General features: G+C 33.5%; 1 long non-coding RNA gene across 1 annotated transcript; it reads right to left on the bottom strand.

The window, feature by feature from the left end:
* Positions 1-14,357: 14,357 nt before the first annotated feature.
* On the bottom strand, positions 14,358-15,089 carry LOC136972428 (uncharacterized). The gene is made up of 2 exons (XR_010880327.1): positions 14,996-15,089; positions 14,358-14,629 (listed from the first exon to the last, which is right to left on the bottom strand). It is a non-coding gene; the product is annotated as an uncharacterized lncRNA (long non-coding RNA).
* Positions 15,090-18,887: the final 3,798 nt, after the last annotated feature.

Raw genomic sequence — 18,887 nt, 5'->3', positions numbered from 1 at the left:
GTTACGACAAGGAGTTTGAGTGTAAGACTTAAGGAGCACAAGTATAACATCAGAAAAAGTTTCAACGCCACAGTACTATCCCAAATGGCTCAGACCGAAAACTCGGTAGTTAAATGGGATGAAGCGGACATTATCAAACTCGTGAGCTCTCCAACATTAGCAAGGACCGCTGAGAAAATAGAGATTTACAAAAGCAAACTGGAAGGGGAGTATATAAATGCGAGGGACGCTGAAGGCCTTCCATCGGCCTGGAAGTTTATGGTTAAAAACTCTGCAAGGAACTCTTAATTTACATGTTTATTTTATTGTTCTGCATTAGTATTAGTTGATACTTGTATTTAGGAGTTTTTTCTGAGTTTATTTTTAATTTTTATTTTATTCCTTGTTTTTAATTTTATACAATATTCGTTTATTATTTATCATCGTTTAATCCGTTGTAAATTTTTTGAAATTTAAATATTTGTATTCGATTTTCTGGAACGAAACTGTTTTATTTGTCGGTTTATTTAACCTGATGATGACCTATGGAAGAGGTCGAAAACGTTTGTTTTAAATTACACTTTTTCGGCAACGATAAAGGTGTTAGATTATTATTTAATATTTTGCTGAGCACCTTCTATATAATATTAAAAATATCTACTATTGTTTAATACTTATTTCAAAGTGTAGAGTTAACTGTTTAAAAAGTATTTGGTTTTTACATATATATACGAGGCGTGTTTTTAAAGTAAGTACCATTTTGAAATATAAAAAAAACAAGCAAACATTTTTAACAAAATTTTTATTTATGTGAAAGCCCATATTTTACACTACTTTTCTACATAATTCCCATTAATATTGAGACACTTATCGTATCGTGGGACCAGCTTTTGTATTCCATCCTCAAAGAATGTTGCCGCCTGATGAGACAACCACTGCAGAACGGTCGTTTTGACTTTGTCGTGATTGTTATAGCGCTGCCCTGCCAGATGCTACTTCAAATGCAGAAACAAATGATAGTCACTCGGTGCTAGGTGGAGACTGTATAGAGGGTGGTCTAATTGTTTCCAGCCAAATGATGTGATTAGGTCTTGAGTTTGATTTGCCGTATGTGGACGAGCATTATCGTGGAGCAAAATGACACCCTTGCTCAGTAAGCCCCGCCTTTTGTTTTGTACTGCGCGGCGCAGTTTTTTAGTCTCACACGTCTGTTCTCTTTCACTCTACAGTCCACTTTTTCAATCAAATCATCGATAATGACTAAAGGTCGCCCACTTCATTTCTCCTCGTGAATGTTTGTGCGGCCATTACTAAAGGCCCTAACCCATTTTCGTGCCATTCCATCACTCATAATGCTTTCACCATAAACTTCACTGATTTGGCGATGAATTTCAGCCGCTTTCGAGCCTTTAGCACTGAGAAAACGAATAACGGCACGCACTTCGCAGTCGGCGAAATTCTAAATGAGCGGCGGCATTTCAGTAACACACAAACAACAGTAAACACAGTCGACTGGCTCCGTAATGGCGTTTGTGGCTTCCCAACAGATGTAGGTACACAGCGCGCATGCATTAAGTGCCAACTGCAGCGCTCCAGCGGCGTTATATTAAAACGGTACTTACTTTAAAAACACGCCTCGTATTATGAAGAAATGTTATAGTTAAATTTGTAAAACTTCGCATGTGTGAATTTCGCGAATTTAACGCATTTGTCTGAAATTTAAATGTAAACATCTCCAATAGAAAAAATGGAGAATTAAGGTGGAGGTCCCTGGTTGTAATATCAACACGCAAGTGGGAAACTTGACACTTAGCTGTCAAGAAATGCAGGTCACCTCAACAGCTGACGATCACGTGACCCCTTTCGTTCGACAATAGGATAAAAGCGAAAGCTACTGAGTGCTGAGGGCAATCAAAAGGAGCTTGTGGCGATAGCTTTGGTCGTAATTCCAAAGGCTGCCACCAGGTGGAACACTGAACCCAACGAACTGGCAGCCTAACCTTCGACTTTGCTCGGCTTGTGAACTCACTTTTGGGTGTGAACCTCGCTGTGTACACGCGCGCTTTCCATTCTATATCCGAATTGTACAATCGCGCCATATATCGTATATGAATAAATTTAATTTTTTGTATGTAGTCTTGCTTTACATATCCTAAGTAATTAAGTACAAGCAGTGCTACAAACTGGTTACCCGAACGTGATATATGATTTATAGTGCCCACTATCCGAAGAAGGACTCTACCGTACGACATGAAAACTCAATCCATTCGCATCGGACACAAAAGTCGGACATCCATTTTTTTTGGAACTGTGTAATCGTTTATCTAGACCAGTGATTCTCAAACTTTTTCGATCGACCGCCCCCTTTGTTCCATAAAGCTATACCTAACGCCCCTAGTGTGAGAAAGGATTGAAAATATTCTTAGGAAAACTTTTCTATGAATCTCACACTTTGTGCCCTTACCGTACATTGTTCTCGACATCTGGAAACAATTAAATGCAATGTTTCCTCTCATCCGTTTGACAGAGGAAAGGAAACTTTTACCTTTGATCACCGTTCAGTACCCTGCCTCCAGCGCATCCCTAGATTTACTCACCGCCCACAAGGGGGCGTTATCGTTCACTTTGAAAAAGCTGATCTAGACCTTCAAAAAGTGTAACCACGGATATTTTTCGTCGACGGTCGACGGTTCAACAAAAAGGTATTACCATCCTTCTTTGTTCTTGCTCCACGTGCCTTACGCGCCATCTTTCTTTGTCCTCTCGCCACGCGCTGAACTGCGCACACAGCATTTACGGATAACCACCTTCACACTGCTACAACTACGCTAAAATCATGGCTGAGGCAGAAAATAACGACGATAACCGTCATATAGCACGCGTCGCGATCAGACCTCCACCTTTCTGGAAGAGCAACTCCAGCTTATGCCTATCATCAAATACCAGTCTTCCCCGAGGACATTCCAAAAACTGCCATAACAACCCCTGTTCGGCTTGTTCGAATACGTCTATATGCTTTTCGGCCTATGAAACGCTTGCCAAACCTTCCAGCGATACATCCACCAGGTTCTACTTGGCCTCGACTTCTGCATCCCCTATTTCGACGATATATTGTCGCGTCCAAGGACGCAGATGAACACAAGAACCATCTCCGCCAAACGTTCCTCCGCTTGCAAGATCACGGCCTAAAATTAAACCCATCCAAGTGCATCCTCGGAAAATCTGCAGTTCCATTTCTCGGCTGCATGATCGCATCGTCAGGAGTAAAGCCTTTGTTATCAAAAACCAAGGCCATCAACGATTTTCCTCAACCTAAAACTGTCGCTGAGCTTCGTCGCTTCCTAGCCATGCTCAATTTTTATAGACGTTTTTTGCCAAATGCAGCTCAAACTCAAGCCCCACTACTCGAATTTCTCAAGGATTCCAAGAAAAATGATAAACGCATCATCTGCTGGAACGAATCTGCTCTAAACTCCTTCAGTCAAAGTAAAGCAGATCTCACAAATGCAACGACTCTCGCATACTATTCGTCACATGACAATCTCTCTTTAATGGTAGATGCATCTAATGTCGCCATGGGCGCTGTACTCCAAACACACACTGCTGTAGGAACTTGTCCACTAGCCTTCTTTTCGCGGAAGTTTTTTTTTTTTTTAACTCTTTCCACCCTGTGGGCACTAAGAGGGCCTCTTTTAGAAGGCCCATTATGGGTTCGGCCAGGCCCACAATGTGGCGACCGGGTGGTGAGGGACGGGGCCTGACATATCCGAACGGACCACCCTCCGAAAAATTCCTGGGGATTATTCGACCTGATCGGATTCGATCCCGGGTCCGCCAGAGCGGTAGGCTGCCACCTTGACCGCTCGGCCATCCGGCCATTTTCGCGGAAGTTAACGCCTACCGAAATAAAATACAGCACCTACGACAGGGAGCTGCTAGCTATATACTCCGCGATCAAACACTTTTGCCATACCATCGAAGGTCGAAACTTTGTCATCTTTACGGACCATCGCCCTCTCACCTTTGCGTTTTGCCAAAAACCAGAAACTTGCTCACCACGTCATCTGCGACATCTCGATTACATTGCACAGTTCAGCACCAACATCAGGCACGTCACTGGTGCGAACAACATTGTGGCAGACACCCTTTCTCGGATCAACGAGATTCGACTTCCCGTGACAGACTTTACCGTCATAGCAGATGCTCAAGTAAACGACGATGAACTAATTGCACTGCACTCCTCACAGACGATAAAACATCACTCACACTACAGCCACTTCAAATCAGCCCATCACTACAACTATATTGTGACGTAAAGGACAGCAAGGTTTGCCCATATATACCTCTCCAATTTCGCTGTCAAATCTTCTCTTCCATGCACAATTTGACCCATCCAGGAATTCGTGCCACGAGACGTCTAGTCCAAGATCGTTTTGTGTGGCCTTCGATGCAGAAGGACATCGCCAGCTGGACCTGTTCCTGCGTAAACTGCCAACGGTCCAAAGTGAATCGGCACACCAACAGCCCTCTTCAGAGATTCGACCTTCCATCCAATCGGTTTTCACATGTGCATCTTGACCTCGTCGGACCACTTCCACCTTTAGATAGATATACCTACCTACTCACCTGCGTAGATAGATTCATGAGGTGGCCGGAAGCTATTCCCCTCCACGACATCTCTGCTGAAACAGTTGCTCGCACCTTCGTCTCTCACTGGATCTCCAGATTCGGCGTTCCCTCCATCATCATCACCGATCAAGGCCGACAATTTCAATCTCACCTGTTTGCTTCTCTGACAGCTATGTTGGGTATCCAACACATATGTACAACACCATACCACCTGTCAGCAAACAGTTTAGTACATCGCCAATGGTTAGCAAACAAGCTCTCAGATGTCACCAACAACACTGGACAGAATCTCTTCCAATCCTTCTCCTCGGCCTCCGATCAGCGTTAAAAGACGACATCAATGCTACTTGTGCTGAGATGGTGTACGGCACAACCCTTCGTCTCCCGGCAGAGATCTTTCATCCTTCGCAGGAACCGTCAGCAGATCCATCATCCTTCCTCCATCGCTTACGCCGACTCCAACATCTGCACACGTAAAACCTTCACACTTCGTTCATCCAGCACTCGACACCTGCTCCCACGTTTTTGTGCAAAGAGAAGGTCGTAGAAATTCCCTGAACCCCCCTTACGACGGCCCCTTCCCAGTTACCACGCGAACACCTAAGCATTTCACGATTCTAGTCAACGAAAAAACGATAACAGTTAACCTCTTAACAGTGGAACAGTCGGACTCGGCTCTACCAGTTAGTTGTGGAGATAAACCGTGGGAATTTTTTTAAGAATTTTCCCACGCGTTTTTCTCGTTTCCGTTTAGGAAAAAAAATTTTTAAACAGTTACGTCTTGTAAAGAAAAAATCGTTCTTTATTGTCACATAATTTTTTTATATATGAATTTTTTTCGCGGTAATTTTTTGCTAAAAATTTTTTTTTCAAATTTATATTAAATTCTTTTTTGATTTTCCATCCGATACGATTTTTTCAAAACTTTTGAATTTATTTTCAATTTTATAAAATTTTTTAAAGTTTTAGGCATTTAAGTAATGACGATTTTTTCCAACCTGCGAATCAAATTCAAGAAAATGTAATTGACAGTTAACGAATTTCATCCACAACAATAGAAGACGTAAAGGTTGTTATGACTACAACTGGCGGCCTTTCCCCCCAGACTGAAATGTGGGTGAAGGTCGTCTCGTGTTCTACTTTCTGTAGAAGTGACGTAATCATTGTAAATAAAAGAAAATTTCAGTATATCTTTATTTAAAATTTTAAAATTCCTTGTTCAAATTTACGCCGAAATATTAAAGCGAATTAAAATATTAGCATTTTGTAAATAAACTTACTTCACATATAATAAATTTAAATGAATTAATCTATAAGAAACAACAAAACAATAAAGAAATGTAGAAATATTTTTATATTCATTTTCACATTTATAACATATGTTATCGTCATTGATCAATATTTAATTTTAAAAACAATTTTCATCATTGGCATGCATCAGAAAAAAAAATGCACAACTTCCCTAAAACACACTTCATTGAGAAGGTCCGCTTCACTCTGAAAAAGCCGACAGTTTTATGTCAGAAATCCAATGTGTGACCTACTTTCTCTAACATAGTAAAACAAAGTAAGTTACAGTACAACAATACACATAAACATAAATAAATTAGTAGCCCAATAATACATACTTTCATGTAAATCCATATGTTATATCCAAAAGTCAGTTTTCCCAAATTGTTGAAAAATAAATTATTTTCAACTTTTTTTTTGTAAAGTAGCATATTCTGAAAAACAAGTTCTATATTCAGAGTAAAATTTCCACCTTTTATCCGTTAAAAACAACGCAAAATGTACGAATCCACGTAATAAAAAATTATCGCAGTGAACTTCGAAAAAACCAGAAACACAGATACACCAGACTCCACTGTACAAAATTTTCCCACGAACTGATTCATATTTTAATGCACCTGTGAATAATTTCATCACATGACGAAAAGTTTTTGAATAAAAGCTAAAAGTTTTTAAAAATTCTTTCCTAAAATCCGATGAATTTAATTAATACACAATAACTAGATCTGTTTAATAAAGATTAATAATTTTCCATTATAATTATGCAAATTAGATCTAAAAAAGATCATCGCGCAAATTCTCCCGCGAACCATGGATGACTCTTACGTCATCTGGATTGAAGTTTCCTGCAAAATACTGAAAATTTTTATATAATTATTTTACTAATTCAGCCAAATTTATATAATATAAAATGTCTAGATCTGTTTAATAAAGATTAGTAATGTACTATCATTAATATGCAAATTAGATATGACAAAGATCACTGTGGAAAAATTCCCGCCAAGATAAAAATAGCTTTCGGTCACGTGATCACCAAGAAATACGAAGAAATATGCTTAAATTTAATGTTTGTGTACGAATTAATACATTTTAACTAATGTCATCGTTTAAAATTTAATGTTTCTGTAAAAATTAGTAAATTGTAACAAATTTCATCAAAGACAACAGAATAATTTTCAGCTTATAAAAACTCTACAATAAATGATTATTTCTTCGAAAGACGTCGATATGCACGAATAAATAATAAATATGCAATAATGCTTTTATCCATTTTAAGTGGATATTGTAAACATCAAGCTATTTAATTTGTTTGGCTTTTATAATTTAGTTTCCAAATATTTTACTGTGAAATTCCATTTAGTAAACAGAAACGAAGACAAGCTATTAATTATAAACAGGACAATAGAATAATTTTTACGTAAATTGAGTGAAAATACAGAAAAAAACAAATTATATCAAAGATGGGGACAAACAAGCTTACATCCCCAGAACAGAGCTTATAATTCGTTGTTATTTTCAGCCTGTTTCTACTTCGACTGTTTTTTGTTGGTAAAAAGTTAATGTTTTAAGATGTTCTTAGTAAAGAAACATAAAAGTATCGAAATATAATATTCACACACACAAAAATATTCATGTATGTCGACATTAGAAATTTGAAATCAATTATAGAATGTCCTGGATAGAGATATCGTGTGATTGTCTGTTTCTTCTGTCTTATTTTGTTTTTCTACGTGAAAATAAGATATCTTTTATAACTATTGATAATATAAACATTTTGTTTCTTTATATATTACTTCAATTACAGCTGCAAACTTTAACACATGGAGCATGTGAGAAAGTATTATTGTATAGATTATTACATTTTTATGAATACACCTGAGACTCGTGACAATATAGGCCTATATTAACCTACTTTAAGTGTCAATATTTTATTTAGAATCATTTTAAACGTTATTATTACATCAAATTATGAAATGGAATGTTCCAAGTATAGGAGTAAGAGAGAGGGGAAAGAAGCCATGCGTGGGGAAAAAATGAGTTTTTATCTAAATTATAATAAAATTTACTTATATTTACGATAAATATCGATAATTTTCTTTTGGAGAAATGTATCTTGATAAAATTAATTATCTATATGAATGAAACTTTCAATAATACATTAGTTACAATGACTGACGTTCCTTTCTTACCCTTTCTGTAGTATGTCTTATTATTAAACATAGTTTTCTAGATTATAGCATAATAATGTGTAAAAAAAAGGAAAATTCTGTTAATTTGTAAACGCAAATACTATCACATAACAAGCATACTGTATCCTCTGTATATTTAAAGTCAGTTATTCGCGATTGAATTTTTCTAGATAAGCCTGTTTAATCCGTAATTTATTTGACAGAAATAAATTGTTTATGGCCGTATTTCATTTATATAATGTTTTTCTCGTGATATTATTTCTAATATCAGAAAAAAATATACATTTCTAATATAGACATACATCAATATTTTTAATTCTGAATATTATATTTCGATACTTTTATCTTTCTTCACTAACAACAAAGTACTTTTATTTTAAAAAAATAAGTTTTTACCAACATAAAACAGTCAAAGTAGGAACAGGCTGGAATTGACAACAAATTATAAGCTCTGTTCTAGGGATGTAAGCTTGTTTGTCCCCATCTTTGATATAATTCGTTTTTTTCTGTATTTTCACTCAATTTACGTAAAAATTATTCTATTGTCCTGTTTATAACTAATAGCTTGTCTTTGTTTCTGTTTACTAAATGGAATTTCACAGTAAAATATTCGGAAACTAAATTATAAAAGCCAAACAAATTAAATAGCTTGATGTTTACAATATCCACTTAAAATGGATAAAAGCATTATTGCATATTTATTATTTATTCGTGCATATCGACGTCTTTCGAAGAAATAATCATTTATTGTAGAGTTTTTATAAGCTGAAAATTATTCTGTTGTCTTTGATGAAATTTGTTACAATTTACTAATTTTTACAGAAACGTTAAATTTTAAACGATGACATTAGTTAAAATGTATTAATTTGCACACAAAGATTAAATTTAAGGCATATTTCTTCGTATTTCTTGGTGATCACGTGACCGAAAGCTATTTTTATCTTGGCGGGAGTTTTCCCGCAGTGATTTTTGTCATATCTAATTTGCATATTAGTGATAGTACATTACTAATCTTTATTAAACAGATCTAGACATTTTATATTATTTAAATTTGACTGGATTAGTAAAAGAATTATATAAAAATTTTCAGTATTTTGCAGGAAACTTCAATCCAGATGACGTAAGAGTCATCCATGGTTCGCGGGAGAATTTGCGCGATGATCTTTTTTATATCTAATTTGCATAATTATAATGGAAAATTATTAACCTTTATTAAACAGATTTAGTTATTGTGTATTAATTAAATTCATCGGTTTTTGTAAAAGAATTCTTTAAAACTTTTAGCGTTTATTTAGAAACTTTTTGTCACCTGATGACATTGGACAAGAGCATTTTCGTTTTGTTTATTGTATACGACAGTTCGCGCCAGATTTCGTAAAGTGCGGTTTAATAATTCTGTGTTTGTCGTTTTTTCGAAGTTCACTGCGATAATTTTTTATTATGTGGATTCATACATTTTGCGTTGATTGCAATGGATATTTTAAGGCATAAAGTTTACTGTGAATTAGTTCTAAATTCAGAAAGAAAAGTTGAAAATAATTTATTTTTCGACAATTTGGGAGAACTGATCTTTGTTTGGATGTAAATGAAGGCATGTAAATTTATTTGTGCATATAATTATCTAGTTCTAATTTCGAAACATTTATGGCATTTAGTGTTTATAAGCGTGTTATTTAGACATGTCTACGAATTTAGTGCTAAAACGTAGAACTACGTCAAAGAAGAATACAAACTTTAATTAGCAAGTAGTATCTTTATTAGAAAACTTATTTGTTGGTAGATTTTTTTACATTTAAAGTGTAATTAGATGAAACTAAATGGATGTGAACATAGAAAGTTGAATATGGCAAGAGTAATAGATAAAACTATTATTACATATTACTCGATCAGAAAAATTTATACTTGAAGAATTTTGTTTTGATAATTATTGCCTAGGGTTTATGTCGAAAATATTTTTCAGTTATATTTGTAATTACAGTTAATTCGAATAGTAATGGCGCTTAAATATTTATAGAATTAATTGAAGTTTTCGAATTTTGTTTTGAGGAAACTGAGGAAGGCAAGAGTATCTACAGTTGTATAATGAACTGAATTTAAGTAAATTAGGTGACTTTGTATGTTTCGATGTAGTTTTTTATAATATTACGATATACGAACTTTCGATTTTGTAAATTGTATTATACTAAAAAATAAAGTTTTTCGTTATTCTCCTACTTAATGATGTATTTATAATGTTTCTGAACTAAATAATACTTATTAAATTGAAATCCGAGCTTTACAAATTACTATGAATATTAGAGAAGACCGTTTTACTATAAACTACTACGCTTTTACTACAGCTTACTCCAATGTTGATTCTACGAAAAGTAGGTCAGACAAGGACCGTTAGACTAATGACGTAGGCTGTTTACTTTTTCCGGTTGCATCGGTGCACTCCCAATAGCGTCATTTACAGAAGTCACACCTACTTCTTTCTGACGCGAGCCAATTAGGAATATTAATTTTTTTAACCAATCAGATGACGGCGGGAGATTTAAATTCGATTTATGTCGATAGATGGCCGTCTAAAATTTGATATTTATTTTAATTTTCTCTCTTTTATTGTAATTTCTCGAGAACTAAAGGATATTCCAAAACAAAGTTGGAGAACCCAACTACTCGTGAAAATTCTACGACTTCACGAAATGGTCCAGGTATTTTATAAGAATTTTTTAACGGCTATTGACGTCCCTCACCACTGCCACTCGATCGCCTTGGACGGCTATTTCTGTCCCTCACTGTTAAGAGGTTAACATCGACCGACTGAAGCCAGCGTTTTTAGACAGCGAGAACGTCACTACATCGCCAAACTCGTGCAGGACAACACGTCCAGACTCCCTAGAGCGACAAGCGATAAACGCTCCGAGTGACTCTGCGCCTACAAACACCACGACGACAAAACGATCTGGAAGACGAGTCAGATTCAACCCCCGATACCTTTAACTTCGTACCTACGGTACTGGGGGAGAGTACTGTGGCGATAGCTTTGGTCGTAATTCCAAAGGCCGCCACCAGGTGGAACACTGAACCCAACAAACTGGCAGCCTAATCTTCGACTTTGCTCGACTTGTGAACTCACTTTTGGGTGTGAACCTCGCTGTGTACACGCGCGCTTTAAATTCTATGTCCGAATTGTACAATCGCGCCATATATCGTATATGAATAAATTTAATATTTTGTTTGTAGTCTTGCTTTACATATCGTAAGTAATTAAGTACAAGCAGTGCTACAGAGCTTGTACATGACATAGCGCACTTCTAGTCCGAGTCCCCGATTCTGCCTGAGAACACGACAGACAAGGACTACGATTCTTCCTACGGACCGATCGCATCTATTTCCTTCCCGCATAGAGGTATTTTTGATAACGATCTGTGAACTCTCTCTCCACAGCTAATGCGAATAGGAATAGCTAACTGCTACCCTTTTCGTATATATTTTTGTCAATATTTAACCACATTAAACTGTATGAACCCTTCTATAACCTCCTGTAGTCTACAGTTAGTCATCTAATAAATGCTGTATTTATTTGTTAAACTTGTGTCTTGTCACCTCGAACCACGGACACCTGCCGACTTCCTCAACCTCCTCGCCACTCATTAAAAAGCTTTCCGAAACGACAACGTGAATGGTCTTTGCAAACTGTTGCCGAGTAAGTGGTTCCTAGGAACAGCCCTGGAGCCCACGGTTTATCACACATGCTCATTATGAAAGCAAAGTACTAAAAGTGTCGTGAATACTCTTACAAGGCATTAATTATGAACCTGAGATAAGAAAATTATGTCAAATATAAAGCAACAGAATTACCACGTAGCCTAAAATGTTTTCAGACAACAGGACGTCGCGAATGCTAAAATTTCAAAAAGCCCTGTCATAGTGTATTAAGAGCACATGTTAGTCGAAAACAAATTTGGAATTGGTTTGACATATAGTCAGATAACAAAACATTTGTCTCTGTTTTTAAAGTATTGTTTAAACCGTCACTACATTTTTCTTTATTATTCTCTAAGTCTTTGAGTTAAATAATAACGTTTCAGTTAAATTTAGATGAGAAACCGTCGAGTCTAACGGCAATTCTCACAAAACATGATGATTTGGGGCCGCCGTCTAGTCCAACAGACTAAGAAAGCAATTCCGAGAAATATTTCGATCGGAAAAGTTTGGGGTTTGGATTATTTCCAATAGTTACAGTTCCAAAAGCGAAACTGAATTTTTCTCATATCTAGTCGATGGTTTCGAACATTATGTTATATAGTTTTTACATTACAGGGAGGGAAGAAAATCAATTAAAGTTAATTCCCCTGCTACAGAATACAGAATGTACAGTACAGTACCTAAAGTTAATTTGCTCGTAATAGGAACATATTACACCAAGGGTGATACAGATTGAGTTACACGCAGATCCATTATTTTATGATGGGCATTTAAAATGCTACTTTGAAATTGTAAATAGGAAATGGATTATGTGACACATCATTTAGGGTCAGAACTTGACAAGAAATTGATTGCTGAAAGTTTAATTGACTCACCTTACAGAGTTATTGATGTCTTTCCTTTGTTGTTAGAAATTGAAGAACAGACAACAGAATGCCCCTAACACCGGACAAACGCATCGAAATTGTTTTTATCAAAAGGAAAAAAATTCCATCGTGATTGCATAGGCTTGAACGTTTCTTATCACGGACCGATCCAATCTCCTTGAATTTCTGGAGTAGGATGGCAAATGATACGTGTGATACTGGCTTTCGGCTTGAATGGCATTGATTATAATCCCGTGCAATTGACATTGTACTGGCAAAAATTAAACTCCTGAAAAATATCGATATCTTAGGAACAAATGGAAAAAACTCAATGAAATGTGATTCGTAGGTCGAAAAGATTAACAAATAATGATGACAGTCATATTTTGCCTGAATGACGCGCATATCTTTAGTTTATTAATAAAATGTGAATTGAGATAGACAATAAGTTTTATAATTCCAATGTAGTAAGGTTCGCTTCGTTAATCCGTTCGTTTGTTTGTTAAACTTGTACGGGAGGCAGAATTACACGTTTGACGTTTAAACTCCAAGTAAAACACGTTGAGCCACGCTTCACATCGCGCACTGACTCATGGGATATTGTTGAAGAATGGCAGAAATGTTTATCGACGATGAATGCTACCAGTAACAGAAAATAAACAATTTATACTATTTTAAACTGTGTTTGGTTTCACTTAAACAACGAGCTGGCCACGTGTAATTTTACGGGTTTTCTTCACGTGTCTAATATTTAAATAGGGGCCAGTTTCTCATTCAAAGTCTTCCCGGGAGGAACTCTATTTGCAGATGTGTTATATTATCTCATACATGTTTTCATCAAATGTTCAACGATCACTTTATTTGGAAATCGGATCGTTTAAAAATTAAACACACTATATTAGATATAGCTTTCGGTATATTATGATTTATTCTAATATCATTATATTAGCCTACTATATATTATTTGTACTTCATTATCCGATATTATATTAAATTTTGATTAATTAATACATACATCTACATATATTAAATATACGAATCAAACACCCAAACTCTTTCTTTACAAAATGTATTGTTCAGAAGAAAATAAACTGTAGTAGTTAAATGAATGTGTTATTTAGTTAAGATTATGAAATAAAGAATAAGTAATTCAACAGATATTTCCTCTCATTGAATCCGATTATGTTTTGTATTGTCAGCGTCAGTATTTTGTGACAAATATTGTCAGTTTCATTACATATTGAACAATTTAATACGTGACACTGGGAAATGCCAATATCACGTGTTAACCGAAAAGGTCTGACATTATTAGGAAATGTGGTGATTGGTTTAACACTCGTGGTTTTTTTAATTTTTTTTTACTCAATTCGATTGTTTCCATAGAAAGACTATAAAACTGATAAGTGAAGACATCCGGTTGGCGAGTGTTAAAATAACACTTAATCCTCCGAGAGGCTGGGAATCAAATACATACGGGTAAAATCATCCCAGAAATTTTTCAAAACGTGGTTGATTCCCATATGTCGAGTCACCTTCCTCAACAACATCTACTTCATTGTGGTCCTGGCCACATTGATAAAGAACAGATCCGACAAAATCCATAGTGGACTTGCTGAAAACAGAACTCTCTCAGTACTCACACAGTGGAACTTTTATAAAATGTCCACTATATATGCTAATTATAATTTAACAAATAAATAACAAGCAACAGTAATAATGTTCACATAATATTTATTTTCCTATATCAGTAAAATGCAAATCATTACATATTTTCAATAGTTGATTATGTTTACTTCCCAAGAACACACGTCTGTTTTGTAAGTATATCATCACGAAGACCGTAACACCAACACTTGTAAGACCAAGGACAAAATCCACCTTCACTTTCTTCGCGTTTGCAGATACTATTGCACTCTATGTTAGTACGACAAGCAATTCTGCAACCCATTACATTTATTGGGTAATCGTTTTTCTTACAATTTCCATCTAAAAAAATATAAAGTAGTCTTTATACATTTAACTTTAATCATTGTTTTAACTAAATTTTATGGGTTGAATCAGATAAGTAGCTACACGCTTGATCATATGGTGCTCTTTATACTATTTCATTTACTGGAGACAAAATAGTAGAATTTGCAAATCAAGTATAATTATGTACATTTAAAATATACCACATTAATTTCATTGCTTAAAACTTCTTTCCGGTAAAATATATCAAATAATATAAGCATACGGTGCGATGAATTGTGTGACCATTTTTCTGATTTATTATATCAAACTATTGATTCATTAATATTAGCACTTTCTATTTATTTTTAGTCAATAAATAAAAATATAAAGAAAAATTTTTACCCGATATTAATAGAGCTGCAACCAAACTCAATATAAAATAATTCATTTTGAGTCTTCTGATAATGTATGAATTCTTCAAAGATGGCTTTTTCGAATTGATCTTTTCAACTCAATTTATACAAAAAGAATACATAAAACACATATGGGCCAATAATTATATTAGATAATAAAAATGATTTAATTTGAAAAATAAAGCAATATTGCTATAATTATTCATTAAATTTATACCTAAAAGCGATTATTTTTCCGATTAAGTACGACAGGACAGCTGGGAAAACTATAAATTCCTATTTGTATAAAATGATTGCTCAGTAATTAAATAAACTTTGTTAAAATTAAAAATTCATCAAACTGTTTCATTATAACAATTCTCCTTTAATGGCATAATGCTAAAAGGTATTCAGAAGATTGTCTAAAAAAAATTTCATTTTTCATTTTATTTGAAGATGAATATTGGCATTCTTGAAAATTTCTATTCGAGGGAAATAACTATAATATAGAAATATATATTATTTTAACTAATTAAAATTTTATTATTATAGAATATAGTAAATTAGTTACTGTTTATTTTCCGGCATATAAGACAACCCTCATTTCAGCCCATAATATTTTAAGGAAAATAACAATATGTATGTTCGCCAACCTACTTCTTCGGCTTCAATATTACTTTTTAATATATTCTGGTTACAAAAACAAAACTAGAAACACACTTTTACTTATCGGTGTGAAAGATGAATTAAAATATGTCGTAATATACAGTTCAAATTTCCCATTTAATTATTTAACATGAATTATTTAACATGAAACATGAATGCTTAGATATAATAATAGATTTAATTAAAAAATTCATTCCGATTGAAGAGTTGGGCCAGATAGAAATTACTTGTAGCCTACTAAAGGCTGTCTTTAGCAACTCATTAGTCTATGAGAGATTGTAACTTTACATACAAGACAAACGCCGATTTTTTCAGCCTATATTTTTAATAAAAGTCATATCTTATGTTGCGAAAAATACGGTATTTTATTGAGAATTGACGAATAATTCAATAAAATATATTAATTTGTACTTATTTAAAAATAACATTTATTTATAAATTCGTAAACATTGACACAATAAGAAAAGTTGTATTTTAAGAAATGAACAGAAATTTAAAATCTTAATATGTGTTGTACTGTACATAAATAGTTAATTGAATTTTTAATTTGTTTATTATTATTAAAGAAAGCAACTTGTACAGTAATTTTCGTTCATATCAACAAAACTCTTATGAAAAAAAGTAAAAATTTTACCAAAAAGTGACGAAAAACATTACTTTTTGAATACTTTTTTAAAAATTCATTTCTTGACGCCCATTCAAATAGTTTGGCAAAGTATTGTTTCTACTTTTTACCTCTAAGGTCGTCTCTTAATGCCATAAGAGTTAAGAAATGCTGTAATACGATTTACGCGCAGGTACGAATTACGTTTACCGAAATATTTAAATCACTTTTCAATAAGTAATAACTTTGTTCTATTTATCAACAACTAGTAAAGATTTCTATACATCAGTTTAAAAAATCAACATCAGCTATATATTTTCGCATTATAAAAATGCCGAAATCATGTCAATTTGAATTGAGTTACTTTCTATTACAAAACGTACTGTATTAAAAATTTACTGAATTAAAATATTAAAAATTGACATCTATGGAACTGTGTCTACTAGCAAATTCTTAGTAATTAGTTTTTAAAAAAAAAAATTCTATATATTATGAAGTTTAGACTATTTACAAAAAATTTTTACATTTTTGAGTCTATCTTTTAATCCTTTACACCACACCAAAAAAATAATTCTAGTTTACGAGAAATCTAAATTTGTCTAATGTAGATTTATTAATTCACTTTAAGAATCAGCCTTTCGATAAATCTGTAGAATTATTATTATGTGAAATTTCTGTGAAGATAATCCATTTGTAAAGATTATAAAATAAACAAAGTTTATATTTTGCTTTTATTAAAATTACTGACATAAAGTAATTTTATTGATAACAGGCACATGGTCACAACTCGTGAATACATGGTCACAACTTTCCTGTCAAAATATACAAAATAATAAATTTAGTAATAATTATACAGAGTATCTATAGAATCTGTGTACACTTTTATATATTAATAGTTATGGAACTATGCATGTCAGAATTAATCTTTAAAAAAATCTATAATTTTTATGAATCTAGTTTTTTTTTCCTTATTTCAAAAAATTGATTATTATTGTGTTAAACTGTAATTTATTGAGTTATTTTTTAAAACGTTAAAATGATTGTTTTAATTTCTTCCGAATTGTTACTGTCTCAAGGGTTGTGTATAAGAGAAAGTAAACTAGGTTCTTTTATCGGATAAGCTGAAATTCGTCGCCACACTCTTCAAACATGAGCCAATGGATTAACAACAATTGGTTATGTAGAAAAGTAGGTAGATATAAATTATAAATACAAAAAATAAGGAAATCTAAGCACCGAAGAATATAGCAAATGGTTATTCTTAAATGTTAATATTTTAAACAAAACACATAAAAATATTACAGAAAATTAGCATATCCACGATTCTGAATCTACGAAAAATTTAATTTCAAATTAACGTGGTCAAAATGTTATGTCGTAAATCGATAAACATAAAAAAGTATGAAAAAACGCAGTGCGCAAATTTTATTCTCTTTACTACAACCGAAAAAATTTAACAACTAAACAAAAATATTCTTGCCATGATTTCGCGGGAAAAATTCTCAATGCAACACGGTTGCTGCTAATTTTTCTTATCAGTTTAAATACATTTATTTTGCATTAATTTTGAAATTATTTTATTAATTAAGATGATGCAATGACGATATTCGCTCCACTCATAAGTCGTTAATGAGTTCAATCTAATTTAATATTTTTCAAAGTTATATCATTAAAATATACTTTATTCGTTTTATCATTTTATTTTATTATCAAGTTGTCTCCTATAGTTTAACAATTAATATGATATTACACTTTGACGAGTTTTCACTTTTGACAACTTCGCTTCACCACATTTCTTTAATTACCAATAAAAGTTGATCGTTTTCTCAGCTGGCGTGTTAATGTAAACTGTTAAAGTTATATAAAATAATAAAAGTTTCCTCTAAATGTAATGGATAATTATTGCAATATTATTTTATTACATAAAACTGAGTCTTTTTATTACGTGATTTAAACTAGATGATTATAATTAAGAAAAAGTTCAATTCGAAGGATTTGGTTTCCTTTATTTTGATTTTTGTTACAATCTTTTTAGTTTTAAATAACTCCTTTTTATTTTGAATTAAGAGTATCCTTGATGCTAATTCTTAGTTATAATTTATTGTAAGAATTTTTTTATATTTATTCAGATGTAGAAGGCAAAAACGATGGATATCAATAAGATGAATCTTACTGCAGATACAAATGTTTTAGAAACGTCTATCGCGACAAACTCTGCTAAGACAAGGGAGATAAAAGCGGTTATTGTTAAACATTGTATTGCTGTATCGATCTTCCAATAACCTAATTACAAAATTAAATCATAATTGTCTTGGTAAACGAAGATAACCTTAACAAACACTTAAAAAATATAAGAAACAAAAACGTCTTCATTACGGCTTTTTACGCACCTCAGAAACAGAACTGTCTTTTTCGTCTTTTATTTCCGATTTATATGGAAAAATAGCCTGTGAGCTTTATTTTTCCGAAAGAGCGACATTGTGTATCCGAATAGATGGCTGAAGTTTAATGCTTGGTCATATGCGGGACGCGATGGATAACGCTTTTCGGGCAGAGACTGCGGTGACATTTAGTGATAGGGAAGCTGTGCCGGCTTTGGATAGATTCACTGGAAGCGTTATACGATATTTTG

The sequence above is a fragment of the Centruroides vittatus genome, unplaced genomic scaffold, assembly GCF_030686945.1.
Source record: "Centruroides vittatus isolate TY-2023 unplaced genomic scaffold, ASM3068694v2 contig_290, whole genome shotgun sequence".
NCBI lineage: Eukaryota > Metazoa > Arthropoda > Arachnida > Scorpiones > Buthidae > Centruroides > Centruroides vittatus.
This window is presented reverse-complemented; position numbering and strand designations above follow the sequence as displayed.